The following is a 5,873-nucleotide window of genomic DNA, read 5'->3' on the forward strand; positions in this document are numbered from 1 at the left end:
TTTCCGGAAAGTAGTCGAGAGGCCGGCCGCGGTAGCCGAGCGGTTCTAGGCACGTCAGTCCGGAACCACGCGGCTGCTACGGTCGCAGGTTCGAATCCTGCCTCGGGCATGGATGTGTGTGATGTCCTTAGATTAGTTAGGTTTAAGTAGTTCTAAGTTCTAGGGGACTGATGACCTCAGAAGTTAAGTCCCGTAGTGCTCAGAGCCATGTGAACCATTTTTTTTAGTAGTCGAGAGGTCGCCAACGGCCTTGCCGCAGTGGTAACACCGGTTCCCGTCAGATCACCGAAGTTAAGCGCCGTCGGGCTGGGCTAGCACTTGGATGAGTGACCATCCGGTCTACCGAGCGCTGTTGGCAAGCGGGGTGCACTCAGCCCTTGAGAGGCAAACTGAGGAGCTACTTGATTGAGAAGTAGCGGCTCCGGACTCGTAAACCGACATACGGCCGGGAGAGCGGTGTGCTGATCACTTGCCCCTCCGTATCCACATCCAGTGGCGCCTGTGGTCTGAGGATGATACGGCGGCCGGTCGGTACCGCTGGCCCTTCATGGCCTGTTCGTTCGGAGTCGAAAGGTCAGTTCGTGTAGTTAATCCTGCACTATCAATACTTTCGCAATTACGTACGGCTCAATATTTCTGCAGGGTACTTCCAACGACTTCTTGAGTCCATGCTACCTCGCGCTGCTGCAGTACGGCGGGCAAAAGGAGGTCCGATACGATATTAGGAGGTAGCCCATGGCTTTTGTCACAGCAGTGTATTACAGAAGGTATCCGGCACTTCGTATCACAATTTGATGTAATGATTAATTGATAGCATAAGAGTTTAACCGTGTGGCAACTATGGCGGAAAATCTAAAGGGGGTTCAACCATTAACCAAAGTCACATATCCCGAAGTCATATGTTTTCACTGTTATTCCCATGTGCTAAACCTGAATTTCTGTCAGGGCAACAGCCAAATACCGGAGTATAAAATAATTTAGTTCGCTTACTGGATTCGCAGATTTTGTTTCAAGGTTTCCTAAGCGTGCAAGATTTTTGGAAAAATTCTTGCAATATCGTCCTCCAGCGTGATGCAATCACTCTACAAAATTGGTAAATACGGTGTACAGGAACAGAATTAAACCGTGTGATGTTTTTAGTGCTATGTTGCAACATCCTCAGGACACTGATGCAGGGAGTTTAGGTTCAATTAATGTCTTTTTGGCACTTTTAGTTACTTTCAAATTTATTTTTCTGTTGGACACATTCGACAAAATATTTATCTTCAGCGATGCGTTGCACAACACCCTTGTAGGACCAAGAAAGTGATATTTTCTACTGTATACAGAAAACTCGCTGCTCCATAACAATTGAAAAATAAGGTGACTGTGGTGTACAGTACTGAAGAGTTTACAAATGAAACCACTAATGAACTAATAAGACTACTGACCATTATTTCAATGCTAAAGACAATTTAATATGTTAGCGCCATTACTGAATACAATTCATGTGAGTGCATTTGCAGTTGAAAGGTGGCCTTCAGCGCTAGAGAGAAATAAAAGTTTCTATCGAAACTACTGGAGAAGACAGATTCTCTCGTTTTCTTATTATGTCAGTTGGAGCTCACCTAGTAGAAGAGTCCGAAAACAGGAACATTATCTTCAGGAGCTGGTTATGAAATTTGCTTTTGTAATACCCCTTTTATAAAATCTATATTTTATGTAAAAATTTGCCCAAAAGTTTGTCAGTCAAAGAGTCGATGATTTTATTGGTATTACCTGTGTAACAAAAGAATGCGCAGCCTTCAAATTTTTTGAGAGCAGCTTGTCTTTGTACCTCCAGCTTCTGACACGCAGTCGTCATGGGATGTAGTTGTAGTAATTTCACAATATACTAACATACTTTGAGTTAATCAAGTGGTGTTTTATTACTAATTAATCAGTTGGCATGTTTAATTTCCTTATTCACTACCATGAGTGGTACGTTTCAGCATTTCTAACAGAGATGACGCAACACTTCGATGTGGTATTGATAGGCCACTGTGTGATTTTATTAGTAATTCACGACGTCCATTCTTACTCATTATATGTGCGGTACTTGCAGTCGTTCAGAAAAGAAATCCGGGTTTTTCAAATCAATCATACAGCACAGAGCGAATACTAAATCGCCATTTGCAAATTACGTCTACTCATCTGCAGCTCCCGACACCAATCTGGGACCACAGTTTTCACTCTGGTAACGAAATTCTAAATTGGAAGCCAACTGACACTTCCTTGAACAATTCAGTTCCCTTGATGTTGCAGAGGTATCTTCCGAACTGTCAAGGACGAATTTGAAGCCTTAAACTGACTATCTGCAGCAACATTTTGGTTATAGTAATATAAATTGATCCTGGATCTATTTATTTAAGTATCTATTCTTTCAGTTTAAACTATCACCTCTTGTGGTTTCACTTTCATAATTTTTCTTATGTTTTAAAATATCACTAGTTGAAACTATTACTAAGATGAGCCTGTCCATTGATTTATTATTTATTTTTTACTTTAAATTATAATGTCAATATTACCAACTAATTAATTGATAATATACATATAATTAATGAAGACATACAACAATAATGTAGTTAATAATAGAAATATAATATTCAGTGCATCACCTATTTGTATGGCTACTGCATGCCACTGATTTTTTGTTTTTTTAAAAAGAAAACGACTTTCTTCGGTAAATATCTGTATATTACAAATCAATTGTAAATAAACTGACCTGTAACGTAAAGTCTCAGAGCTCCCAGAGTCCTCAGGAAACTAAAGTAACACAAATGTGATGACACTTTTTAGTTAGTGCTGATCTTCATGGCATTACATACGATCCCTGTTGTAAAAGCTATGTTACAAATCAATATAAACGACAGCATTCGCGCTCGTTGGCTATCGTATTCGGGAGTGTGACGTTCTGATCGTGTGGAGGGCTGCTGACGCAGAGCCTAACATATGAGTAACCAAAGTACCAGAGATTTTCTGCAACTCCGCTACTGCAGCGCTGACAAGCGGCTGGCCTACATAAACATAAAATACTGCGAAACGATTGTGTATGTGCATATGGAGGGGAGGAGCACATTAAAATGCAGTTATATTTCGGCGCTTATTGTAGCGCTGTAAGTTATAGCACCAATCAAAACCATAATCCGGAAATATCTCTTTTTTCGATGTTCAGAGGATGCTGAGAGGTAAGTTAATAACATTAACAATAAAAAATGCTCATTTTAGGGATGTTTAGTTACAGTTTCTGGAATGCGACAAAATGTTTAGCATTTCCACTCACTCGTAGTGTCTTCAGAACTTAGGCACTTAATGAGAATCGCAAATTCTTAACCACCATTTCGTGATGTATAAAAATGTCTGTACGTTTGCCGGTTGCGGATAAGCAGTCGACATCTTCTTCAATAGGGCCTACTTAGTTTCCCATATTAATTGCAAAAAAATGTATATACCGCTATATTTTTGTGGTTGGTCATAAGAAGTTCATGAAAGCAAAGAAACGTTCTGGATTAAATTAGGCTACATTATGTCGGTATAAACTAATAAATAATGGCAATATTTTACGGGTGGTGTAAGACGTTTTGTTGTCCAATGTGCATGCGTTGTGGTTTTCTTGATAAGTAATTGTTTCCAGAATGAAACATCCTCCAGGCTGTGGCAAAGCCATTCTCCGCAATATCCTTTCTTCCAGAAGTGCTAGTATTGCAAGTTTCGCAGGAGAGCTCCTGTGAAGTTTGGAAGGTAGGAGACGAGATACTGACCGAAGTAAAGCTGTGAGGACGGGGCGTGAGTCGTGCTTGGGTACCTCAGTTGATCAAAACACAGAACATTAAAGCTGCATTATTGGTTTATGTTATAAGTATGGAAATTGACAGTTTTTATGGAAATGTCCTTATCGATTGGTTAAAACCATAAGATTCTATGTGATATAATATTCAATGGCTGGCACATTGCCCTGTTCATTTTTGCACTGTGATGTGTAAGTTTTGCAGTGAAAGAATTATTATATAGGTCTGATAACTTCAGATAATTAACATTCCATTAATGTCCAGAAAGTGTAGTAGGAAGGCTAGTCAACCTTACTACATCTCTTTTCCGCCATCCTCAATTTTTTTCAGAAATTATCTAATAAGCTTATTAAATTGTTTTTATGTGCAATGGGCATAAATCTTCCACATTTTGTATTTAGTGCCTTCCATACATTTGTGTGCTCATAGCTCGTCTGACTGAGCTAAGAACGTTAAAGATCAGTTTCTACCCGTAACCTGTCTCTCGCGGAGATGATTTCCTTGTGTACATTAATATATTAAAAATTATCCCACCAACTTTCTGATATCCAGAGCTATTTATGCTTCCGTAAAGATTAGAACCCATATAATTCAAAGTGCAGTTTTTATTTACTCATATTTGAAGTTTAAATATCTTTAAAAAACTTTTCTTGATGTTTAAATTAATTCTTTCTGGTAATTTAGTCAGTAACACAATCTTCTGTTGTATTTATTTAACATCAGCATAATTGCAATGATCAAACTGTCTTGTTTAAATCATTTCATGTGTAACATGTATACATTGTTAGTATAGGTACTTAGTATGTATTTGGAATATATAACACTGTTTCTTAAATAAATGTTTTTTTATTAAAGAAAAATAAAATTCAGCCGTGCACGGCCCGTTCGAGAATAGTGGCGCATTCTGCGTTGTGCAACTTTTCGTTGTATGGGGTAAGTTGAATGTAATTTTTCGTATCACTGAATATTACCTTGTCTCTGTTTATACACTGTCTGTATCTTACAGTTCAACATCCTTCAGTCACTGCTTGGACGTTTATAACTGTTGTAAATACTACGAAATTTCGTGCCTTGCATCGTGGAAGGAAAAAAATAGAAATTTCCCCTATAAAGAAAATTCATTTTCTCTGCGAAAAGCATTCATACATTATAAAAGCCCATTTATGATTTTATGTTTTTGTAAATTGTATACCTTAAATTGCGTTGAATTGATGTTCCTTATTAAATTGTATTAATTTTCGTATAGTACAATTTTGCATATTGCAGTTTTATAATACAACAACTCCAACTTGTTAAAAAAAAAAAAAGTTGGTAGGGCACTTGCCCGTAAAAGGCAAAGGACCCGAGTTCGAATCTCGGTCCGGTACATAGCTTTCAACTACCAGGAAGTTTCAGTAATTGTTTATCTTCTCTCCAGAAGGGCAAGAAGTGTCTTATAAATACCAGGAAGTACCGATGTTATGAAGAAGGATATGCAATAGTTTAAGACATGTACAGACATAAGAAGAAAGCCTCACAGGTTAAACATGATTGGTTCACGTAACGCATAGAAGGCGAAAAGGGCGTTACAAGGCGAAGTAGCATCTAACCTCAAAGAATGTAAAAATCGTATCCATTTTTCAATGTATTAAAATGAGTCCGAAATGCGAAAAATAAATTCTCGTGAAACGATATACAATTGGCGCAGAGCACCTGAAAGTATGGGCCAAGTACGCGGATATAATCGTAATCCGTTCTTTTTGAACTTACGCACATCCGGTTACTCTGTCTACTCTACTATTACGATTCTGCAACTGTGATCCTTATGTATCACACTGCACTGACATTTTATTACTATAGATTTACGTTCTCAGGAAATGGGATATTACTTTAATTACATTTTCCTATTCCTATTGGGAAATTCACCTCTTTCGGTGACGAAGAAAAACAGCATTAAAATTAGCAAGTTCTCCGTTTGTAACACGACATTATTGTGTGGCTACCAAAGAGATGAAGAATACGTAGAGAGGCTGTGACACGTTGTTCAGCGCTCCTTGCGGTGCCACATAGTACTATAAACCGCCATAC

General features: G+C 38.3%; 1 pseudogene; it reads left to right on the forward strand.

Moving 5' to 3' along the window:
- Positions 1–240: 240 nt before the first annotated feature.
- LOC124717662 lies at positions 241–358 on the forward strand (annotated as a pseudogene).
- Positions 359–5,873: the final 5,515 nt, after the last annotated feature.

This window comes from Schistocerca piceifrons, chromosome 9, assembly GCF_021461385.2.
Source record: "Schistocerca piceifrons isolate TAMUIC-IGC-003096 chromosome 9, iqSchPice1.1, whole genome shotgun sequence".
Lineage (NCBI taxonomy): Eukaryota > Metazoa > Arthropoda > Insecta > Orthoptera > Acrididae > Schistocerca > Schistocerca piceifrons.